Raw genomic sequence first — 26,216 nt, forward strand, 5'->3', positions numbered from 1 at the left:
TGTCCAAAACTCTTACCTCAGCACCCACTGGCAAAAATAAAATGTAAGCTGGGGACCAGGTCTCTTTGAAGCTGATTTTTAAAAAACTCTCTAACAGGCCTCTGGTGGTTACAGATATTGATCGTCAGAAAGTAATCTGTTCAGGTTTGGGGGCATGCCAGTACAAATTGTGGAATGCATTCCTTCCTCTCCAAGGACATGTTGAGCTTTTTATATTGTCTAGACTGCTTCACTTGTCAGCTTTCTACCCTGTTTGACATGAATTATTTTCTATTTTTGGTGGATGTGTAATTAAATATATTTTTTAAATAGGAAATTTTATTAATATAGAATCTTTAGTTTGAGTCGAAACATTCTTTTCATCTTTTTTAACCCTCATTTTTCTTCCATAATCATTATTTGATTCCCTCTGGCTGCCTGCTACTTATTTGTAGTAGTACCATTCATCCATTGAGACCTTTCCATCTGTCACACAGCTTTGCTTTCTTTCCCCAGAAGCTTTATTCTCCTACTGTGCCATGTTTACGTATTTTTCTTTTTTGTCTAATAGTTGAATTGAGCATTCATTTTTGCAGGTGTTTTCATCTTTTATTTTTATTATTTTTAAAATTTATAACAGGCAGATGATGCTGAATTAGATAAAAGTGACACTCAGCAGGGCATGTTTGCTAATCTTCAAAGACTGATATAATTTTTTAAAAGTTCCATATATCTTTGTTCTAATACATAAAGGTAGAATTGGGGTAGATCCAGTACAATTCTGAATGTTAAGTAGTAGGAAATACTTCAATCAATATTTTCATGTGGATAAAGAGTGATACTGATATTTTACTTTCCATGTATCTAAGTATAATTGCTGATTAAAGGATTATTTATTATCAATTTCAATGCATAGAGATACTTAAACATAAAAATTAACATTTCTGTGTACCATTTCACCTCAGAGCTTACCATCAAGTTCTATTAAAAAGTAGAGACTAGAGAACAGATTTATTTAGACTAGAGAACAGATTCTAGGAATATGAAGATAAATGCAAGCATTTGTAAGACATTAATTCAATGAAAAATCTCCATTTTGCTTACATTATTGGAGAAATTTTATTAATTCTGATATGGTTATGGCTTGTTATGCCCATTCAACTCAAATATAATTTAGACCCCTTTCTGAGGTTTGCAGATGACCATGTCTGCATGTCACAAACTGTCACTGTTGTACACGGTACTGAACTCGCTTCCTAAGGGGATATATGTTAAGCAAAAGAGACAGCCTTTGCTGTCAAGGGGCTCAGTCTGCTTCAGAGAGGGAAAATACTGACTTTTCACTTCAGCATCCAGGGTGGCACAGGACAGTGAGAATATGTTTGCTGAGGGATAATGGCTTATGCTCTGATTACACCGGGTTAGGGTCAGAAAATAAAAATCCTGTATTTTAAAACAATGTTTTCAGAAGATCAGAGAATATACTAGTAGATGAAGGGTGATGCTAGCAATCAGGAAAGAGGTGTGCAGGAGGGAGTAAGTGGCTCTGGAGAGAAGAGTACTGTACAGGAATTCTTTTTTTTATTTTCTTTTTTTTATTTTTAGAGAGAAATGAGGTAAGTAACTGTAACCCTTAATAATTATGGAACAGCTGACTCTATGTTAGTCCCTGAACAACCGCAGATGATAAGTTGGAATCCTTGCCTATAAGAAACTTAGAATCTAGCAATAGATATAAGATAAATATGTAAATCATTATCTTATAACCCAAGAAGCTGTAAAAGATACACTGAATTTTTTTTCTTCAATTATGCTAAAGTATGTTGTTACCAGAACAACCTTTGAATAGAGAATCATATAAAAACTGGAGGAAATACAAAAAGTAGCCTATGGAATGAAAGGGTTAAAGAGAAGAAAACGGGGCAGAGGAAACTTATTATGTTTAGCAGGTATCTTGCAGAAAGCTTGCAACCTTGAGCACGCCATAGCCCAGATAGCCACTGGACATCTGTCGCCAGGAGGAACCAAGGACAGGACACATCATTCAAGCTCTGTATGTCAGCAGAACTGTTTGCAGCCAGCAGAAGTTAATACTAGTAAAAACCTGCCTCCCCCTTCAGTCTCCTCTGATTCCTTTGTCGGACTCAGCCCACCTGCACCCAGGTGCCTGAAATAAAAATCTCTTTTGATACATTATGGCCTCATGTCATAGGTGTGTGACCCTGGCCCACTCTGAACCTTTAATGCAGGGGTCCTCAAACTTTTTAAACAGGGGCCAGTTCACTGTCCCTCAGACTGTTGGAGGGCCAGACTATAGTTTAAAAAAAACTATGAACAAATTCCTATGCACACTGCACATAACTTATTCTGAAGTAAAAAAACAAAATGGCAAAAACACCCGTATGTGGCCCGCGGGCCGTAGTTTGAGGATGCCTGCTTTAATGGAAGGCATTGTAGAGAAACCAAAGTAGGCAGGTTTTGAATGATTAAGTTCTCAGGAAAAAGGAAACGTATTACAATGAAAGTGACATTCAGGGGCACTCTATCCCTTGAGGAATTTGCAGATCCCTAAACTTCCTGGGATAGAAGTCCAAGAAATCAGGAAGAATAAGCTGCGTTTGGGGCAGTTTGGGGAGACAAAAAATAGGAGGAGAAGTCCTGCCAAGGAGAAGGGACCTTAAAAATAACCTAAATTTAAAGTTGGGAACCCAGAAAGTCTATGTTCTAGAAATAAGGGCAAGTCAGAAATAAACCAGACTTCACAAATTTTAAAGCCCAGTCTCAAATTATCTCAACTACTACTAAGAACCAGATGATCTGTCCCACTCAACCTGCCTGCCTGGAGAAAATATCATCATCCAGAGCACTTAAATCTTCATACTCTACAACTGCAACACAATTAGAAAATACATCCTAAGAGAGAGGGAAATGCACAAAATTCCAGAATCATGAAATGCTGAAACTTAGGATATACAACATAAAAATATGTGATTAACCCTTAAGAAAATGGGATAATAAAAAATTATTATTCCAAATTTAAAAAAGAAAGGAGAGAAAATAGCAAGAACAAATTGGATAAAAACAAAGCAAATGATATGATGGTAGATTTATATTCAAATATATCAGTAGTTTTATTTAATATAAACAGACTTAATTAAAAGACAAATGTTAGATAGAATAAAAAATACTTATGTAGTTATTAAGTGATACACCATAAATAAAACAAATCAAAACAAAACAAAAAAGGCAGAAGGCACACTATTCCAATAAAAACACAGTGAAAATTAAGGCAAAAACTGTTCCTAAAGATGAAGATTTCATAATGATTAAAGGATTCACTGGGAAAATAAAACATTTCTAAATTATTTTTAAAACATTTTTAAAAAATGTATTCTTATTGATTTAAGAGAGCAAGGTAGGAAAGAGAAATAGGAACATCAATGATGAGAGAGAATTATTGAGTGGCTGCCTCCTGCACTCCCCGCACTGGGGATCAAGCCCACAACACATGTGCCCTGACCAGAAATTGAACTGTGACCTCCTGATTCACGGCCAGGTGAGCCATTTCTAAATTTATATAGAGATTAGAGGCCCGGTGCATGGATTCATGTACTGGTAGGGTCCCTCGGCCTGGCCTGTGCCCTCTCTCAATCCGGGACCCCTTGGGGGATGTCAGAGAGCCAGTTTTGGCCTGATCCCCGCAGGCCAGGCCTCTAGTATGCATATAAGATCTTTGGTTAATCTCTTCCCACCCTTCCCCCTCCCCCGTTCCCTCTGAGATTATCAGTCTGTTCCATGTTTTCATGCCTGTGCATTGAGCATCTGCCCCCTGGTGGTTCTTGCATGTCATAGCTACTGGCTGGTCGGCCAATTGCTTAGGCTTTTATATATAGAGATAATAATAATATAAGATCAATAAGACAAAGCAAAAATTGAAAGTATTGTAAGGTAAAATAGAATATTCCAAAATCATATTTGGAGATTAAGCATATTTCTCTAACTGATAAAATAAGGAGACAAGAAATTAATATAACAACAGAAGGTATGAAACCCACAACTAACAAATTGATATATTTAGAATACTGAATTTCAAACAGCCAAATATACATATTTCCATAAAGCAGGTCTCAATACATTTCAAAGATTGTATTGACAAAAGATATAACTAGAAAATACCCAAATGTTTAGAAATTAAACATTGTGGCTTTAAACTACCCATGAGTCACAGAAAACATGAAGGAAATAAGGAAATATGAGTTGAATAATGAAAATAATATATTGAAATCCATGGGATGCAGCTAAAGCCTGCTTAGAGAGAAATATATAGCCATAAATACATATATAGATAAAAAGGCTGAATAGCAATGATCCTGGTTGGTATCCATCTCAAGGGACTAGAAAAATAAGAATTAAATGCAAAGAAAGTAGTAATAAAGAAATAATGACAATATGAACATAAATTAATAATATAATAGACAAATGATCAATTGAAAAAATCAACATGCCAGGAGTTAATCCCTTGGAAAGAATAATAGTACTGATAACCTCCCAAGATTGGTCAAAGGAGAAAAAAGGAAAGAACGTACAATGTACCAATACCAGGAATAAAAAAAAAGAAAGCCACATTATCAGAAATCATGATAATATTAAGAATTATTAATTCTAATAACATGAACAGTATGATATCATATTTAAAAATGTATATGAAATTCAAATTCCTGAATAACAACAACTGGTCAAACTGGATACAAAAAGTAATATAATAATGTATAGTATCATATTTATTAAAGAAACTGAATCTCATTTTGGTACATTCACCCTCCTATCTGTCCAGGAGAATAACTGTCACAGAGAAGGCATGCAACAAAAAGTTTGTTAAATAAATTAATAACTGTGGTAGAAGGATCATGGAATATGTCTTCCTGGGAAGGAAACTGAAAGCTTCAAGTACACAGATGCTTTCATGTCTCTTTCAGTGCAAAGCTATTATTTTGGATAGGTAAGAAGAATGTATTATAAAAAAAAGTCTATATAATTTTTGTGGCCAATGGCTGACAATTTCAGACAAATTGCCACCTGATTGATGATGGAGTTCTTAAAACATTAGACAGAGTATATTTTGCAGTAGACTCACTGATCTGATTAAAAGGAATTAAAAATAACATGTGAGGCTGGCCAGTGTTGCTCAATGGTTGAGCATCGACCTATGAACCAGGAGGTCATGGTTTGATTCCCAGTCAGAGCACATGTCCGGGTTTCTCAATCCCCAGTGGGAGATGTGCAGGAGACAGCCGATCAATGATTCTCTCTCATCATTGATGTTTCTATTTCTCTCTCTCCCCCTTCCTCTCTGAAATCAATTTTTAAAATAAAAGAAAATAACATTTGAGAAAGACAATTCCAATCAACATTTTAAAAACTGGATACTAATTAGTTTAATAAATATAACATATCCATAATAATGGAGTTATGGAAGCAAGAATGAGCAATATAGCCTTGAAAAAATATGAAACTGTGTCAAGAAAGTGGTCAAGAATTCTAAGGAAGCTATAACAGAGGAAAGGATCAGACACAGAATAATGACTAGTTCAAAAAATACTGTATATATACATATACAATCACATAGACACACAAATCATGCATATATATGCACATATTTTTATATGAAGTACTAAAATGAATAGAGTAATAACATCATTGTCCAATAACACTGAAATTGATTGGATTAGATTTATGATTAAATGGATGGCTAAACCTTGTTTAGGAGAATCATCTAATTTATAGCATTTGATGTTGAAAAATTATTTTTGTATAATGTGTGTGAATCCACAGCCTACCTAAAAGAAGGTGTGCTCAAACTTTCCTATTTTATTTTTAAAAATAATGTTCTTACTGATTTTATTGAGAGAAGAAGAGAGAGGGAGAGAGAGAAATATTGATGCAAGAGCAGAGTATCAATCAGCTGCCTCCTGCATGCCTCCTACTGGGGATCAAGCCTGCTACCTAGGCATGTGTTCTGACCGGGAATCTAACCTGTGACTTCTCAGTGCATGGGACAATGCTCAACCAATTGAGCCACACTAGACAGGGCAACTTTCCTATTTTCAATAATAGGACTGATCCAGTGGCAGAGCCAAAGATGAATAACAGCAGTGTTGTTATACACCAGTAATTTAAAATACATTAGATGTGCTTTTACTCTCCTAGTCTCTCATGAGAGTGAAAAAGCAGTGTGATAAATTCAACTGTTTTTATACAAGAACTTATACATAAAGTAGACGTTAAATCAACCTTGAGAGAAAATATTTTTATATTGGAATATTAGTCACATGAATGCATAACCAAATACGATTACCTTATAATTTTAGTAAATAGTATTCAAAGAGTTCAAATAAATCCTATATAATAAAAGCCTAATATGCAAATAGACCTAATGGCGGAAGGACCAGTGAAACGACCGGTCGCTATGAGGGCACTGACCACCAGGGGGCAGACGCTCAATGCAGGAGCTTCCCGCAGCCCACAGGCCCCAGGCCAGCCAAGGCGAGTGCCAGCAGGGGCCTCCCCCGCCCCCCCGATTGCCCTGCTGGTTGCCCCGCAGAGGAAGGTGACCAGCAGCAGTGGTGGCAGGGGGCAGGGCTGGCGAATGGGCAGCACCAGGCCAGCAAAGGTGGGTGTCAGTGGGGGCCCCCCAATAGCCCCGCTGGTCACCCCATAGATCGGCCCTGATTGCCGGCCATGCCTAAGGACCCTACCTGTGCACAAATTTCATGCACCGGGCCTTTAGTATAGGTATAATTCCAATTTAAGGGACTCTAAAGATGAATAGAAGCATGGGACCAGTGTGGAACTCCATGTGATATGCACACCCAAAAAGCATATAGACACAAGAGGTAGAATAAGGAGTCTGTAACCGAGGATGAGTTCAAATGGATAACACATTTGTCACAGCAATGCTAAAGCTAATGCCCCAAATCTTAATATTCACAGAAAAGTGGTCAGAAATAAAAGGCCTTCGGGAACAAAGTTTAAGCCCAGAAAAGGAATCAGCCCACTGCCTTTGAGAAAGTGTATTGTTATGACAAAAAGAAGGGAAAAAGTCCAAATTACTTAGTTCCTTTCTAATTTACTATTGTTGTTGTTTTCTCCAAAGAAATAGTTCTTTCTACAAAAGATGCTTGTCAAGATCCCTTTCATTTCTATTGTGAAGTTGATATCACAAGATGATATCAATGTGATAAGTCAGTCTGGGAAACAAACTTGAGGTAATGTTTTAATTAATAGACTCAGAGGTCAAAGGTGGAATTGAATGAGGGTCTAGAAAACCAATCTTAGACTGTGATTTTCAGAACTGAGCAATGGAAGGATGAACATACAAGGGAAAGATCAGTAGTGGGCAGAAGTCTAAGTGGCTTCAAGAACTCTTCCGGAACTGGGACATTTCAAGAGTGGAGTCCTGCCCTTCTTCATAGAGAGGATGGAGTGCTAGTGTGAATGCTATTTGGGAAGGAAGTATGAAATGGACTGAAAGATTTAACTTTCTCCAGAGACTAAAACAAATATTAGAGACCTACATTCTTACATTTTTCAAGACAGATTTAATGAAAATTACAATAGATGAAGGAATAAAATGAGAGCTGATCAAGTAAGTTAACACACACCTTTTACAAGGTACTTATGCTACACTAATGCCTGAAAAACCTAGTTTGGCGATATGTACTCCAATAGCTAACATTTGTTGAGCATTTGGGTATTTTAAGCAATTTACATGTATCATCTCTCTTAATTTATCTCCTATATTAGTATATTATTAATTATTACTACTTAGAAATGATTATTATAATAATTTTACAAATAAGAAAATTGATTTGACCAAGAATGGAGCTGAGAAGTGGTGTAACTAGTAACCAGTAGTCTGTAGGTGATAGTAGTGTGTTAACTGATGTTGAAAATCAAACTGCTCTGAATTGTAGCATTGGGAAACAAAGAAATAGAAACCAACCCAAGACGGCCCTTGTGCCTTTTGGTTGGCAGTAAATGTGGCACCAAACTCTGGATCCAATCAAATGTTTGGGACTGTCCAATCCCCCATATGGTTGAGAGGTCTGGATCTGTCACAGATGTCGCAGGCAGCTTCCCACATCACCTGCAAGACATATGTGACATAAATGGGACAGCAAGATTACTAAAAGTGTTCCCCCAGCTGGGCTAGTAACTGTGATGTGAAGATCAGCCCAGCAGCAAGCATGGGGACTGGACAAGCATGGGGGATGGTTCACATTAAGGCTCTGAGTCAGCTGCTCAACAGTGAGCTGAAATTGGGGCACTATGAGAAAGCAGGGTTGGCAAAAGAAAAGCTCCAAGGACACATTGAATCACAACTCCTAACAATGTGGCATGGCTGTGCAAACAACATCAGACAGGCCAAACTCAAATGCAAAAATCAGAGACTGAGTGACTCATTTTGGGCAAATGTGTCTGGCAGCCTAGAAGGAGGAAAGGCAAGGCTGCAAGTACAATATGCTCTACAGACAGAGGAGAGAGTCCCAGCCCAAAGACAGTTTCCATGTGTACAAAGTGTGGAAAATCTGAGACATGCACAGGGTTCTTCAGCCACATTCTCACCCTTGGAAAGCAATCAGCCAGCAGAAAAATCTCCAATTTAAATGATGGCAAAATGTATGCTTGGAATTATCTGACCAAATTAGCAACTGAGATATTCTAGGGACTTAATTTGCACATTGGGTTTAATAGTATTATATTTGTAGAGCAGATTATATAACCAAAAATGTTAATGGGAAAATGGTTTTATTTGACTAGAAAATTGGCACCCCAACTAATTGTCTGAAAAGGAGCCAATTTTAAAATTTAGATGCTGTTTGAATGAACTGGTATTGGCTGAATTAGGATTTATTGTGTAAAATACACCATTTAAAAAATGGTCAAAGAAAAGAAAGGAGGGCTCAATGAACTAAGTTTGTATACTTTTCTATGTGCTGGGATGGATTTCAGAACGGTACAAATAAAACTGCTGGAGAGGAATATTGGTGTGAGAGTAGGGGTAGAAGATGAATAAATGGTCTGAAATGAACATGGAATATGAATGTGTATGTAGTCAGAGAAAATAGAATGGCTTGTCATCTGTCTGCCCTGGGCCAGATAGCTAATATCTACTAAAATATTTGATTACATTTTTTATAAATGTCTTGGAGTTTTATGTGCTTATTTCATATTTACAAATGACTGTGTTTTTTGGTATTGTATTTAGAGTGCTGAAATATTAAGAAAATTTAAGGTTTACAATTAATGCTGTTGATGATTTTTTTAATCATAAAATTTATTAGCTGTAACTGACCAAAACTAAATCAGAAATAAGATTGAGTAGCAGTTATTTTTATAGGAGAAAGCTTTTCAAATAATAAACTTTTTATTGTTTTTGAAATATCCTTTTCTTAGCCAATTGTAATGATTTTATTATGCTAGCTAACCCCACCCCCTTCTCCAGAAGAAGCATAGATTTTGTAAATAACAGTTGAAATTGTCCTCCTCATTTATGTGTACAGCCTCTTCTTATTACATGCCTTCAGGATATGAAAGGCACAAGATTTCCCTAGAAAGCACGTCCCACCCCTTACAAGCCCTACTTTTTAAGACAACGTCTTCAAGTTGCCATAGACCAACTGTGAGTGTTAAATGAATATCTTTGACAGGAGCTAAGTCTTTTGGGCATTGAAATAAGGTTTTCCTCCTTTTTTGGCATGTGAAGATGGAGAGTGTGCTTTGACACTAGTAGCAGAGGATGTGAGCAAAGCAACTTTCAGAGCATCAGAGTGTCAGCAGAAGGGAAAATCAGCACAAGTAGAATACATCAAGGTAATTTTCCCACCTATAGTGTTCCATGAAGTCAGTCAGCTCACTGCCACTCCTGGCTGATGGAGCCTCCTTCTCTGTTGTTAAATGGCACGTAAACTATCTGTCAGCTGCTAGGGCTGTTCTTATACAAAAAGAAACACAAAGGTGGAAACAAAAGCAGCAATGAATGGAGCTTAAGGAAAAATTTTAAAAATAGCATTTCATGCTTGCTTCATAAGTATATGTTTTGGGGGAATTTCCCCTGAATATCATATAGCCAGAATACCTACTTCACTTAACAGAATTTCTTTGAGATGTGAAACAATCCATTTCTATGTGGGGAAGAATTTTCTTCTATCTGGGATTTGCAATTAAATAGATATTTCTGCATTTGGAATGTATTTAAACATCTCATTGCTAATGCTGAAGTTTCTTAAACTTTTCATTAATATATAATATACATATATGAAATTATGCCTATCATGAGTATAGAACTGGTGAATTTTTCAAACTGTACACATCCATGTAACTGGTACCAGATTAGGAAACAGAAAAATGCTCATGCTAAATTTTTTAATAGTTGCATTTTCCAAATGCTTGCATTTCTGTGGATTTTCGAATCTTGAAAAAAAGCCACCTCCTAAGAATGGCAACACCTGTACTCAAATATCTATTTTCTCAGTATATTCCCTAATAGCATCATCAGATAATTTTCACTAATGTTTAATTCATTGCACATAGCAACCTGTATAACTATAGGAAAGGACATAAATTAGCATCGCAGAGTATGAACATTTGCTACATGGCAAAACTGTTCACTTTGGCAACCATTTTGCATTTTTTTAAAGCCACAAACACCCTGCTTAACAGAATTCCAAACAGAGGAGGAACAAAATTGGAGGAAGGTGCTGCAACTAAACGAAGGAGGGCTGAGGGGTTAAAATCATTGCTGGATGATTTCACCACTGCTGCCCCATATTCATTCTCTTGGCAAATGAATGTGGAGAGCCCATGTGGGATTACAAACTTGCTGGGAATGGATAAGAAACCTTCTGCTCCGCTGGAGTTTGTAAGTAGGTTCTAAGAACTGATTGCTGCAGAAGTGAAATTGACTGGATTTTTTTTTCTTTTTCTTATGGCAAGAAATGTTTTCATCTCTGCATAACCTTTTCCCTGTTCTCTTTGGTTGGTTTGATGACAAAACCTTCTGCAAGACCCAGACAGACACAAGTCACCTGTCCTGTGAAGCCTTCCTGATTACCCTACCTCAGGCCATGCCCCTTCTTGGCTTATGTAGCATTGTCCTTCTAAACAATTTGCACAATACCTCAGAGTTGCAAACACTCTCAGTCTCTGCCACTCATTCACTAGGTCGAAAGTTTCCAAAGAACATAGCTTATGGTTTTCTAACTTGGTACTTTACTCTCCCATGTTGTTTTACTTATACCCCAGTGCTTCTATTCTGATTGTAAATGGCAACTCAGTTCCAGGTTTGAAAGGCAATAGGCAGACTTACAAGTGAAGGTAAGACTACTGCAGAGCATCATCATCTAGAATTCTCTAATGTTATCAGAGACTGACTTACTAATAGTTTAGGTGGCAACCTACTGCTGAGTCAGGGATGAACAAACACCTACCCAGATTGTCTTGTTAAGCATCATAGTTTGTGCCAAAGTGTTTTCTGAAAAACTTATATTCTAGAAAAATAAGTGTCTTGATCTTGCAAAGAAAGACTAAAATAAAGGCCTGTGCCCCTTATTCATTGTTAATTGACAAGCACTTTTACTTTCTTTTTAAAAATTAAAAGTAAGCAACAAGAATAGCACAAACTATAGTCCTATTAATATCAAAATAAACGAAAAGGAAGGAAGTGGCTGAAATCCTTTGTTTTTCCTTGGAGTCTTAGGTGGCCTCCATCTTTTCTCCCTTCTTGAGGTTAATCAGAGATGCTTTTGCCTTTTCTTTCCACATTCTACCTTTAAAATTTTATTTTTCAGAGGATGGACAGACATATGTGATAATCATAGTGTTTCTTCTGAAAGGTATATTATAATTTTATTGGTGAATCACATATATTTTGCTGTTTGAAAATACTATATTTAAAGTATATGGTGATTTGAATATATTCAAGTGATATAGATATATTTAGGCATTTAAAGCATTGATTTATCAATACTAGAAATGTTACGCACAAGTCAGGTTTAATTCTGACTTCTGCCTAAAATGCATTCGCTCTTAGGCAAGTTATTTAACCTTTCATCTATATAATTGGGATAATAAAATACATCTTTCAGGTTGTTGTGAGAATTCACTATGACAGTATATGTAAAGCTCTTATAACAGTGCATGGCGTATGGTAAATGTTTCATAAATATTAGCCATTATGTAATAATAACTATCATTATATTATATAAAACATGCTTGTACTAATAATAAAAAATGAAAGGGATGAGAGATATCAAAATAAAACATTTGAGTGTTATGAATAAGAATGGATCTGTATGTAGTTAACAGATAGGTCCTTCAAGTTCTTGAATAATATTAAACAAAACAGAATTTTTTAAAAATCTAAAAATCATAATTGGTGACTCTCAGGGAGAGCAGAATTCCTGTACTGTTCTTTGTTATTCTTCTTTCATATAGCAGGCATGTTTGATAGCTATTTAGATATTAAGTATAAAAATATTATATCAAGCAACTATTATTTAGGTGGACTGTATGAAAGAGTATTATTCAATGTCAGTTTCTGTCATTTGATAAAATATTTTGTACAATAATTAATGAAATTTCAGAATTTTTCTTATGGTAAATTTCAGAATAAGGCTTTTTAACAGTTAGTGTTAATATATGCTAGCACAATTAAGATTATTTCTCTTTAAAAAAACAAAAATCTTAAAATAGTAGATTATTTTCAGCATATTTTGTGATTTTAAAAATGATTTTGACAGCATTGCTGACTTAGCATTTTTTGGCTACCATGTTTTCCCCATTTTTTGTTTTGTTTACCTGAAATGCTTTTCTTAAAATTATCAGATACATCAATTTGCCTTCCAAATAGAGATATGAGGATATTCTATCAGAAGGATCCAGTGTGATTATATTGGTGGTAAATTGCTGGTTACAAAAATAGATGCTTCCTTTTTACTGCACTGTTTATAGTAATACCAAGACTCTAATGAAACCTACAAATAAGACTTATACAAAGACACTTGGCATAGTTAGAAATTATAAGTTGGTTTAGAACACAAAGATATATAATATCCAAGAAGCACCAGTTTCTGGTATAGAAATAATGGCATTAAGCAAAGTTAGTCCTTTATATTTCATTGTAAAAATAGACACTGCAGTTAAAATGATCTGATATTTTAAAAACAAATTTAAGTATACTTTTCTAAAATGCTGAGAAGGTTTTTCTAGAAAGTGCATGCAATACTGGTTTTCACCATTTCACAAAAGTTTGACTTTAAAAGCATTTGAAAGCAAATAAACAGTAATTATTATTGACCTTTTTATAATAGTCAGAATCTGGAATTAATAAGCCATGTTTAAATTTTTATAGCAACTTAAGTAACTAAGGAGAATAATCTTAATTAGGATATTTTCATTGCATAGTTACATAATTTGGTTTTTAAAGCATTTATTTTGCCAAAGGAAAGGGAGACAATGGAGAGATATGTGCAAACAGAAGCAATAGAACAACCTTTTTTCCATAACTAATAATCTTTCAACTATATTTTCTCCCAATGGGAATCTATACAGATATCTGAAAAGGTGCAATCAAATTGGGCTGATTTAAAGCGGGAAGGAGTATCATTGCAAGTGGGACTAGATCTTATCATTGATAAGTAACTGTTATTTTGATTGAGGATGTCATTATGTCTTATGTTACTTAAATGGTGGAGCTTTTTATTTACTTCATGTCCGTTTCAGTTTTAGGGGCTGGTATGCTTGCTTATGGTCATTGCTAAAACTCTGACTGTTTTCCTGGGAACCACATCCTCCATGCTTTCAGCACTCCCTCTCCTGCCTCCCCTTTCCTTGAAGTGTTTCTTTTGTTTGTCTCCATTACACCAGCGCACAGGGACACAGTGTTTCTGCACAGTGGGAGTTGGCAATCTCCAAAGAGGCTTTCCAGCATTGCTTTTTAGACTGAAATCATTACAATCTTCAATAGCTACTTGGATTAAAAAGAAGAAGAAGAAACTAGCACATTATTATTCTCAAAACCATCTCAATGTATAAAGAGGCTATGTGCTGGGTCCTCCCACACCTTCCCCTTCTCTCCCTGCTCCAGCGACCCCTGCTCATCCTGCTCCCTGTCTCTCTAGATGTGTTGCCTTCATACCTGAATTTCGTTTGCATGGTCCTGATTTACTGATTCTATTCAAATTGAGTATAAAAATGCGTGTGTTTTTTTTCCTGTTGGTTCTGAATATTTTTGCACTGCTTATGCAAGGAATTGTAGTCAGATATATCTTACATTCACTGATATTAAATTACTACTTTCCAGAATGTGAAATATACCACCAATGACCCAAGATAATGTTTTCAAACCCAGAGATATTAACATGAGTTAATGGGAAAGTTGCTTTAATAACCCTGCAACTAATTTTTAAGTAGGTGGGGATTTCTTGTTTTTAGTTATTCATGTATCAAACATTCCTACCCTCTGTTTCCCCCAGGTCTCGAGTGTCTGCTTTCACCGGTAGTAACATATGTTTATGTGCACGTCCACGAGTGACCCTAAGTGCACAGTGGAAACATAGGGTGTGAGGAGCTGTTTGCAATGCTTTCACTCTGTGAAAGGGATTAGTGTATTTGAACAGAAAATATTTCCAACAGGGGTTTGTATAGTGTCGTCATAGGATTTATTTGTTCTCTTTGGTGAATGTAACTATAAATAATGAAAGAGAATGGCATGAATAAAGGGGAGAGTAATTTATGCATTTTATCAAAGCAGCACAACCAATTTGTATCCTACACCGTATCCAGATGAATATATATTCAAATAAAATAAAAATAATGTAATGTCTTCCATTGCTAGGTAAATGTGAAAATGCACTAAAAAAGAAAACATAACATATATGTAGTAATTTGTTATTGATGTTTCTTATTCTGATGTCTTTTAGAATAAGTACTCAACTAAATGGGAAAGCGTGTATGAACTACAGTGCTCTCTGGTTATGCCACAGAGTTCCCCAGATGATGTCAGTAATGCCACTCATCCTTCCATCTAGTCATCAGTAACCAGAGACAGTGAGTGATTTTTTTATTCTTGGCTCAGACCATTTCTTATCCCAGTATACTTTGATCTTTGTACTAGATTAGAAATAATTGGTGAAAGTTAGAAGCATGAATGTCAAAGGATTTTTCTCCTTTTGTTAAATTTTAATTTTACTTCTCAGAGGTTTTTATCCAACAGGAACAAATGCAACTTCACCTAAAATCAGGTTCTTAGAATACTTCTCACCAATGTTTTTCATTTCAAAAGTCTGTTTATAATTTAAGGTCTAGGTTAAATGACATTTTACCACAGAGCTTTTTTTTGGTTATCTTGGGCATACTTCTGCTTTCTTTTGAAAATGTATGGCCCAGTGTTCATATGTTTCCCATAGTATATATTAAGCTACTTATTGTGTCATAAGTATTTGTGTAATATTGCCTTTTTCCTGTTGTTTCTAAATTCCTTAAGGAATAACATGATGTGTCCTTTTTCATTTCAAGCTCCTCCAAACTCCTCACTGATACTTGTTGAACATATGGCTTAAAAATAGAAAGTGACAATGGTTTAGGATCTCTTCTGTGTCACTTAACTTCCTAGTCTGTATATCCATTAGAAAAAAAAACAATGATAGCATTTATCATAAAAGGCTGATATGGAAATAAATCAACCTTTATTACTGTTTACAGATACAGAAAGACATATCTATGTGTGTGTGTGTGTGTGTGTGTGTGTGTGTGTGTGTATGTATGTGTGTGTGTGTGTGTATGTGTATGTGTATATATATATATATATGGAAGTATCACAGGTGCAATTCTATCAAGAAAAAATTTAGTCATTGCTTGCCTTTTTCATGCTCTGCCAGTAGGACTGTAATGTGAAATAGAGTGAATAGTCTGACTTTAGTATCATATCTGCAGATTATAGCTCTTCCAAATGCACCAATTGCTCAAAAGGTTATGAATGATGTCATTTGTGCCCATATAGGGAAAGACTCTTGTCTAACTTTTTAGATCTGTTTACAGAGATCCAAAATGTTCTGCCTATTTGTTTACCTAAAATATATTCCTTCACAAACGCCAGAAAGGAATTGCTACTGTAATCCCAGGTATCAATTTGCTTCCTGTAGGATATTGCCTTATGATCCCTGCTTTGTCTCCTTTCAGGTTTTTTTTATAATCCCAAACCCTAGAGGCATCATTTCAGCTTAACTCAGTGATTTAGAGGCTCTCATGCTTTTATTTATAAATGTATATGCCATAAGTTACATAGCCCAGAATATAATGAAAAATGGTCAGAAAACTGCTTTAAAAATCACAATCATGTTTTAGTAAATATAGCTTCTGCCTAGCCGTTTGTTTTCTAGAAACCAGAGTAGTGCTACTTGCATATGTCTGCAGTAGGTTCAGATCCCTGTTAGCATGTGGAGATCTGATTTTTGTGGGTCATGCAGCATATTGTTTAATGGGCTGCCAACTTTCTCACTCATTCTGGTTTTTTTTTTTCTTTCTATAAAAATTCCAGGCCAGATGTAAGACCTAATAGGATTGCCTTTGGGCTGTGCATATAATAATATATGTCATAATTTTGTTCTTTTTGGCCATTATAGAAAACCCAGTATTAGACTATGAAGAAGAATGCAATGAACTAATTTTTATTAAGAGTTCAGAATCTTACCAGGTGCTTTACATGTATTATCTCATTTCCATACCCAAGCAACTCCAGACAGTAGCTAATAAGAGTAGGATCAAAAATGAATACTGGTCTGTCTGACTTATTTGCCTGGTTGAAAGAGTTATTCCTGAAGTCACTTTGGGCAAATTGCTTCCCAGAAATATAGAAATGACTTTGCCTATTTGGGGCTAGAGTGTACTCTGCAAATGCTGCTTCATTTGCAAAGAAACAAATGGAGGCCACCCAAGTAACAAAAGCAGAGCTTAATGGAGGGAGGGGAAAAAGGAAGGATAGCAGGGAAAAAAAGAAGAAAGGGAGGTGATGGAAGATAGAAAGAAGCAAAGAAAAGAAAGAAACAAAAAGAGGAAAGGGAACAGGGAAGAGAAAGGAAAGATAAAGAATTCCAACAAAATCGTTAAAACGTACTTTTTTGGTTAAAGATAGGTTAAATAAGACCTACTGTTTTTGATTTAAATATATTAGTTTCAATTGAAGCACTCATGCTGACATAATAAAAGTGTTTTAAGGTAATGAATCATTATTTTAAAGGTCACCAATTAAACTACTTCTTCTGAATAATTTTCCACCTGCCATTCTGCAGGTGGACAGCCCCACAGGCACAGCTTAATCAACTCGGCTGTAGTCTCCAATGGTGCCAAGCATTTAGGTGGGAACAAACATACTTTCAAGACCTCAGATTTGTGGCTAAACCTTGTCATTCAGATATATTTAGATGTGTCTGGCATTACAACTAGTTTTCATGTGTCTAGGATATGTCCCAGAGAAACTGGCTATAGATGAGGAAAGTAAACTCTTTTTTATCCTATGTTGGGGGTCTTAATTTTGCATTTTATACACATTTTATGGGCAATATTTGTTCCATACTATTTATTGTAGTTCAGGTGCTCATTCTCCTATACTAATATGAAGGATTCAGAGCTGAGCTCGGCAGGGCATTGTGCCCAGAAACCTAGAAGAGCTTGGGTCAAGTCAAAACTTGCTTGTGGGCTTCAGTGAATGGAACCCAGGTGGTAGAGATGGAGAGAGAAGAGTTTTACTGGGAGAACATCAGCCAAAAACCAGCTTAGGGATGAAGTTAGTACAATTTGGGGTTTCATGTATTCCAAAGCTTATACAAATGTGGGGGTTCCTCTTTAATGAAAGGAAAAAATTCTTACTTTTCAATGTATATAAAAAGAAAGACTTTATGGGCATACTGCTAGTTTCCCATTCAGTGTCATGGAAGAAGCCCGTGCAAAAGTGGGACCTTGAAGCTTACATGCCCTATAAAGTTGCCCCTGGAGTAGAGGACAGTTCCTAGAGATTGGATTTAGGATGAGTCTAGCTAAAAGCCAAAGGATTTGAGGCCAGCAGCCAGAAAAAGAAGAGTCAAAGCAAAGACTAGGAGAGGCATATAGTGGAAAGATGAGATGTCCAATTAGAGAAGGAAAACAGTAGCAATGACTGTGCCTGTGACTCACTCATGGTCTTCTGATCAGAGTGGAGAGGTTGTAGGTGATTAAAGTGTCTTTCTGGGCTGCACAACATGCATCGATATGCTCATTAAAATACATTTTTTTTAGGGTTACCAACATAGGAAAAGTATGGTTTAAATTAGTATTTTATAACTAATCTTTATCACTCATAGCATATTCAGAATCTGAAGTTTGGATAAAAACAAAGAAATAAAGTTTTTGTTACAGCCCCATAGGAGCTTGAAATATGTAGCAAAATTTGAGGGGAAAAAATTTACTGGTAGTTTTCTAACAACTTGTACCTTACTAATATTAACCTGTTGGACATAAGGTGTGATGTAAGGAATCTGGATGCAATCATAAGCCCTGGTGGAAAAAATATTTGCACTGATTGATAACTTGCATTATTGTGAAAATCCCCCTGGGGTAAAACTTTTATTTTCTTCTATTGTGATAGAAACCCTGAAGAACAAGAATGAGGGCTAGTAAAAAATAGTAGAAAACAACATGTGTGTCCCAATACATGATGGTCTCTATCAAGGACATTATGTGTTCTACATGGAAAGCTCTATAGTAGTGAAATTTATTTTGGTCTTAAATTTCCACTGTGCTGTTTCAGGGTGCTTTTTATAAAGAGTTTTCTACAGATATTAAAATAGAAAGATAATTATTGCATAGTTTGTGTGTATGTGTGTTTGCACACCCATATGTATAGTTTGTATTGTTTGTTTCTCTTTTAATGTTCTACTTGAAACACTTGAAAATTAATCACCTGATTTTTCTCTTGGAATATAGCTAATTCATTATGTATTCTTTATGTCAATGGCTGGTGTTGCATATGTATTTACTAAAATTATTTTTATCCTAAAATATAGATATTACTGGATAAGCATAAAATGAAAGGAAGCTACATAGAGCTGTATTGTGGCTATATGTTTCTTTTTCGCATAGTTAGGTATGTGAAATACATAAATATATGATCAGTGCTATAAATTTACAATACTTTTCTTTTTTTTTTTAAAGAACGAAAGTTATTCACTTCTTTTTTACTGTTTCTTCTCCATAGGAGAAGGAAGTTGGTGGGAGTTGACTGGGCTCTTAAAGATAAGAGGATTAAGCATGTGTAGTCAGGCTATAGGGCAAGGGATGGTGCTCATGAAGGGGCGGGAGAGAATGTGAGACCAGAATCAGGTGTGAACAGGGGAGCCACAGATTCAAGGGTTCACCGAATGGACAGATTCCACTGGGACAGGGGTCGGTAAACTCATTAGTCAACAGAGCCAAATATCAACAGTACAACGATTGAAATTTCTTTTGAGAGCCAAATTTTTTAAACTTAAACTTCTTCTGACGCCACTTCTTCAAAATAGACTCGCCCAGGCCGTGGTATTTTGTGGAAGAGCCACACTCAAGGGGCCAAAGAGCCTCATGTGGCTCGCGAGCCGCAGTTTGCCGACCACGGCACTGGGAGATATGGCTTTTCAGAGAATCTCCTCTTCATTCTGATATTGACTGAGAGATCTTGCCTCTTGTTTTAATTCCTTAGTCAACCAGCAGCAATGCCTGCAGTCAGAGCAAGCACTCTAAAAGGCAAACCTAAAACCTAATTATTTCCTTAGTCATTGACTCCCTTTGTATGTTACATTTTGAGTTTCTTTAATGACCTGACCCGACCCTTGTTTACAGTCTCCCTTCCTAAGGTTACGCTGTTATACCTTGTGCCTTATACCCAATCCTACTAAATTGGTTGCAGTTTCCTACCTACCCTTCGTACCTGTCCTGGTGCTGTTCTCTGGGCCTGGATGCTTTTCTACCTATCTTTTTCTGACCAAATGAAATTCATCTTGTAAGACTTAGCTAAAACGTTACCTACTCTGGGAAGCCTTTCCTGAAACCTTCCACCTAAATCACTATATTCCCACATTACTTGAAATGGTTTAAAATTAGATTGTATATTTGTTTTTCTGTCTTTCCACAAGACTATCGGATCTTAGAGGTCAGAGACTGTATTAAGATTCCCTGTGTGCTTTTTACCAGTTCTATTGTTTGTGTTCTAATAGCCTTAACTTAGAAGTGTGGCAAATAAATCATGGCAAAAGTTGAACTTCCTTCAAAGGCTTATATGCTAATTTCAGGAACATTATTAATATTTCAATTGAAATAATCACTTTTCCATAAGATGTTTTTATTTATATTTAAAAAGATGCTTGTGTTTGCTTATTTGGGCACTTTCTGAACCAAACCAGCCCTTTTAAATATGAAATGAGACTGAAGGGGAAACTGCCTAGCAGAGCATATCACATATTCAATGTTCCTAATAAATGTTAGCAAAATGGATGGAATTTAAAAAAAAAACCTTCAGAGAAAATTTCAAACATATCTAAAGTAGTATTGGATGTGTGATTCTGAGCATAATTTTCTTGATGATATACCACACCAAGCCTCAGGAATAAAATAAATACCTGTTTGAGTGTGAAAATGGATGACATCTTGCTGGAAAAAGACCTGTTTAACCCAAAAGAACTCAGCAAGACTTACTAAATTTGGGGAAGTGATTTGAAGTATAAGAAACAGAGACTGGCTCTGGCACGTTTGGCTCCGTGGACAGAGCATTGACCTGTAGACCAAAGGTCCCGGCTTCTATTCCAGTAAGGAACGCATGCCTTGGTTGTAGGCTTCTCCCTGGCCTGGGCCCTGGTTGGGGCTTATGCAGGAGGCAACCAATAGATGTTTCTCTCACATCGATGTTTCTCTCTGTCTTTCCCGCTCTCTTCCACTATCCCTAAAAAATCAATGGAAAAATATCCTCAGGTGAGGATTAACAACAACAACAACAACAAAACACACCAGAGACTGCTTGGGAAAAGAGAGTGAAAGTATTACTATTTATCACTGTCTATAAGAGCTGTACCAAGGCATCAGTTCAGGTTTCTGGGAACTTTTCCACCACCGCTCTTTTATCAAATAAATTTGAAACTGATTTGTATCAGATTCTGCATCTAAGTCTACCTAAAGTAATTAGAAAGCAATTTTACACTTTACAGAATGATAGTAAAGCAGGGCAAACTATCTGATTTCTCAAAGAGGCTGGGAGACCCTCAAGAACCGAGCAATATATTCCCTATAACATGATCTGAAAGGGAGGATGTCCATTTGGAATGAGTCAGAGGACACATGGCTATAGACAAATTAAAGTTTTATTTTGTTTGATAGTAACATTTTAATTAATCATTTATTACCTCACTTGAGAGTTAAAACAAAAACCTCCTATTGTTTGGGACCAGAGTTTAAGAACAAATAAATGAATTTTTTAAAATTCTAGAATAAGAGCCAGGAGAAGAAGCTCAGGATTTGGGGAGACAGTGCACTGCTCTAGCTGGGTCATGATATAGCCTGAAGTCTGTTCAGTGAGAGACAACACACCTCTATCAAATGTGGGCTAATTTGCTGGCACCCAACATGCATATGTTGTCTGCATTCAAGAATTCCAGTGGAATGTCACCAGAAAATGAAATGTTCATTGAGTCCACTACTTTCTTTGTTTCTGTAATGAAAGTCCATAGTTGTTTATGTCATTTCTGCATTTATGGATGACTTAGGAATTGAAATCTCATGATGTTTCCTGCATAAAGTAAAGATTTTACAGGGCTTTAAGATTTATTGAATTTCCTTATTGGTTGAATGTTTACTAGAATATTCTTTTGGTTTTCATAAAATATATTTACATTCTTTTCTTAGAAATTACAATAATTAAAAACATTCTGATGCCAGTCATTATTCTAGAGATAACCTTTGTTGTACTCTACCTTAAATACAAATGTAAAATTGAATTTGCTTTTTCACAGAGGCTTACCTTCAATAAATTCATAATATTTCATTGGTTTTATTTTTTCTTAGATTATGAGTGTGCCTTAAAATTCCATTTTATTGATGGCTGCACTTGGTTGAATTTTGACTGATTACCCAGTTGACTTATTTATTCAAGAAAGATTTTGAATTCAAGGGCCTCTAAACCCTCATTAAGCCTCATTTTTTTTCATTTGTAAGATGGAGATACTAATACTACCTATCTTTTTTGCCTGCTATGATCATAAAAAAAAAAAAAAAAGAATAAAACCTTTGAACTCTATCTGATTCATGCTAAGTTTAATGTCAAATATTGTAGTTTTCATATACCTTAGTAAGTGGACTTATGGATCACTTTACTCATTTAAACTAAACTAACCCTTATAAAAGGGAAGTGTGAATTGAAAAGATTTTTGCAAAGAAAACAAAAATCCTATATAATAAAAGGCTAATATGCAAATTGTCCCTGCGACCTGGAGTTTGACCAGGGACAGGGGCAGCTGGCCAACCACCTGCGTCCCCTCCCCCCATCCAGCCCAGCCTGCTAGGCCCCGATCAGGGTGGGCCGGCCGGACCCCACCCGTGCATGAATTCGTGCACCAGGCCTCTAGTAAAATATAATACTAATAAAGAAAGCAGGAATGTTTTGCAAAAAAAAAAAGTTATAGGCAGAGTTGACATTTTATTCTTTTTACCCATAATACAATGTACAGACAATAATGACCTATGGGGTCTGACAATAAGTTGGCCAAAGAAATTAGACATTATTAAGAAATCTATTTGATGTGTGATTTAGTTTTTTCTGAGCCTTGAAATCTCCAGTAATGAGAGTACAATGCCATCACAATGAACAGTTTTAAAATATAACCATCCACATTATCAAGACAAACCCTTCAACTTTCCCAGTAATACTGTCATAGTACTAGTATAGTACTCTATTATTTTCTGAACTTATTTTCTGAATATTTAGAAGCCCCTTTTGAGGTTTCTTAATAACTGTGCAGAGCCTTTTGGGTTGTTTTATATTGTTTTTGATAATTTATTTGTCATGTACAACCACCCTTTCTCTTGCCACCCTCACAGCAAGTCCCAGAAAGCCAAGTGCTCTCTTTCCCCACCTCCCTTGCAGCAAGAGGGGTTCATGTGTTCTTGTTATATCCAATAAGGCATGAGGAAAAGTTGGGGACATCTAGGGAAACTTTCTTTCTGACTTAAGCAAGGCTGGTACTGTTCCTTCCCTCTGCCTCTTATCGTTGAATCTAGTCTTATTATTCGTAATAGTGAAAGCAGTCTTAACAACCAAGAGTCAAAACAAACAGGGACAGAAAAGCAGCTTGCTGATGGCAGTGCAGAAAGATGGAACACTTCGGCCCCTGCAGACATTGCTGAGCAGCTGCACTAGCCACGGCCGCCCTTTCTGCTTTCTCTGTATGACTTGCCTGATTCTGTTACTTAAGCCAGTGTTGTCAGGAGTTCCTTTTCATTTGCAGGGCTTTTGTAATGTGAGGTCAATCATTTTAACCATTCCTTGTACTGTATTATTAATGCCACACTCTGTTTCCCAAAATATTAGAAATGCCTTATAATTGTAATACTGGAAAATATAAAAATAAAGCAGATAAAATCAGTCATGTAAAACTTAGTATCAACCAAGATAAGCCCTAACAATTTCTCAGGGAAAACATAGATTCATTTTTTGGAGCACTGATTTCTAAGTGACATTTCTAATGTGGATCTTGATATGAGGAATACTGAGTGATGCATGGGGTAATGTATTCTGCAACCTTGTTACATAAACTACAATTAGGAACTTTATAGAGCTGCTTATTGTATGCATCCTTCTATAAAATGAGTCAGGGGCATCCATAAAGAACTCAATGGCATCAATTATGTGTGGGGCCAACAGAAGCCATACATGATTCTCTCTAGTGGGACATTAGGATTCAAAGCAGAATTTTTAATTTATAGGTTATCAGCTTTCCCCCAAGCATCATAGTTCCTTCAATTTGGATTTTGATGGACATATAAGGTCTGAAAGATCAACATTCTACTTTCTGATGGAGTCCCAGGGAGGAAACATTTTGTATTTCTGGTTCATGGCAGATCCATATGTCTAGGAAATAGTAAAACTGGTCCTGTGTTCAGTACCATATAAGCAGCACTTGAGGTATATAATGAAGACTCATTGCTGGATAGAAAACCATCCCACTTTGCCTGAAGGTGGCCTCGTGGGCACATCTTTTCTTATGAGGCAGTACTGGGTCCCTTGTAACACATAAACTAGTGATAAATTAATCTTTAAAGTTCTGCCTCACAGGAAATAGTCAAGATGATTTTGGCTGAGAAATGTTCAAAGTAGGTATTACCACTTACCCATTATAGCTATAATACACACATGTGCACATACACACACAGAAAAAGCCCCTAGTTATATTCTCATACCACATCTGGTTTTGAGCAACATAGCTTCCACAGAATCTTCTAGGATAAATTCTCTGTAGAATACACTACTAGAACATTTAGATATTTCCTATTAAATATACTAGTAATAACTTCAGTATTAAAATATTTAATATGGATGCAACAAGGGGTAGGGGAGGCTGGGGAAAGTCAATGGGGGGGGGAAGGAGATATATGTACTACTATGTGTAATACTTTAAACAATAAAAAAAATAAATAATAAAATAAAATATTTAATATGGAGCCATCCTCTTTGACAGTGGTTTATTGTGACCTCCAGTTTGTGACAATTAAATTTTATAATCAATGTATATAAATCTTATTTTCATATTTTCTTAGGTGAAAAGAGGAAATTTTTTGTGTGTGTGTGAAGTGCATAGTAGAGAGCACTTTTAGATGCTTTTCAGAATTTGTACCTGCCTGAGAAGAACAGAGTTATATTCATTCGTAGGTACTATCTTAAGGCTAAGAGTGGGCAGATAATGTAAGCCACTCTTTTTATAGACAGTGCCTGAGTGTTTATTCCTGTGTGGGAGGTATCTCTCTTTACATCAGAATTTAAAATTAATAAAAATCTAAAAAATTAACAGGATATATATTAAGAGGACAAACTTAGAAAAGAGATTTAAAAAATTACTCTTACTGAATTAAATATCCCTCACCCCCATTCCTTGTCTTTTCTATTTTTCAGAGATGTTAGAAATGGTATCCTGGCCCTTTAACTAGTAGATAAACTAGTTTATGTATTAGTGGAAACATGCCCCAAATTATTTCATTTTCCTATTACATTCTAGTGAAAGAAACAAGTTAAAATATGAGCCCTGATTTTGTATTCTCCTTCACTTTTAGTAAGTTTCTCCAAGTAGCAAAATCCTCCTTTTCTGACACCATTCTGTTTTGTTTCCCAGGGCATCAGCACTGGTTTCTGTGTTTATCTTCTTTATTGAAACTTAGTCTGTGAAGTCATTTTTGATCCTTTTAGCATAGCCTCACAAAATCCATTATTCTGAAGCTAGGATAGCCTGCCACGTTCTACCTCTGCCTGTGCTGCGTAAACACTTGAATGATGCCAGATCAGAGAAGGTGGGCCTGAATGCATAGTTGTTGTGACATGTAGTTAATATTAGTTGATAAAAGTAGCACACACAATTAAGAGAACATGCTTGTAAAACTAAGCAGATTATTAAGGACCTGGGGAGAACAACTGTGCAGAGTTACAAGGATGCCTAAACTTCTTTTTGCCTTCTGGAATGTCACTGTTTCCGATTGCCTTTGCAGTTTCTGAATAAGGGTTGTCTCATGCATAATAATTTCCCTCTTTCCCCCACCCCATTCTAGGACAGTTTTGCCTTTTCAACTAGTTACTGCTACCAACATTTAATAAGAAGGCTTTGCTGGGCTTTCTAATCGAAAACTTGCTTTTATCTTTCTTCATGAAAGAATTGAAATGGCTTCTTTCAGGTTGCTTTAGCCTCTGGGGAGATAAGGACCCTGCGGTTAACAGGATGAGAGATTTTTGTTTAGAAATTTTTATTTAGACAATGAAAAATGACCTCTGTAAACTCAAAGCTATCTTATTTTGGGGCTTTAGGCTTCTGGCAGATAAATCAATTGGGCCCTTGGGACAGCAAAGCAAAAACCTTTGCAGTAACTATGTCAGGGCAATGCAATAGATTTGTTGTGAGTATGCAGTTGTTTTGAATGTAGAA

The 26,216-nt window shown here is 36.0% G+C and overlaps 1 long non-coding RNA gene across 1 annotated transcript in view; it reads left to right on the forward strand.

Moving 5' to 3' along the window:
* The window catches only part of LOC129150607 (uncharacterized), a 121,590-nt gene that overhangs the window by 52,467 nt on the left and 42,907 nt on the right, over positions 1 to 26,216 (forward strand). Inside the window, exon 2 of the long non-coding RNA XR_008557328.1 lies at positions 14,961 to 15,087. This is a non-coding gene — a long non-coding RNA (uncharacterized LOC129150607). The remainder of the gene's footprint in view (positions 1 to 14,960; positions 15,088 to 26,216) is intronic.

This window comes from Eptesicus fuscus, chromosome 10 (genome assembly GCF_027574615.1).
Source record: "Eptesicus fuscus isolate TK198812 chromosome 10, DD_ASM_mEF_20220401, whole genome shotgun sequence".
NCBI lineage: Eukaryota > Metazoa > Chordata > Mammalia > Chiroptera > Vespertilionidae > Eptesicus > Eptesicus fuscus.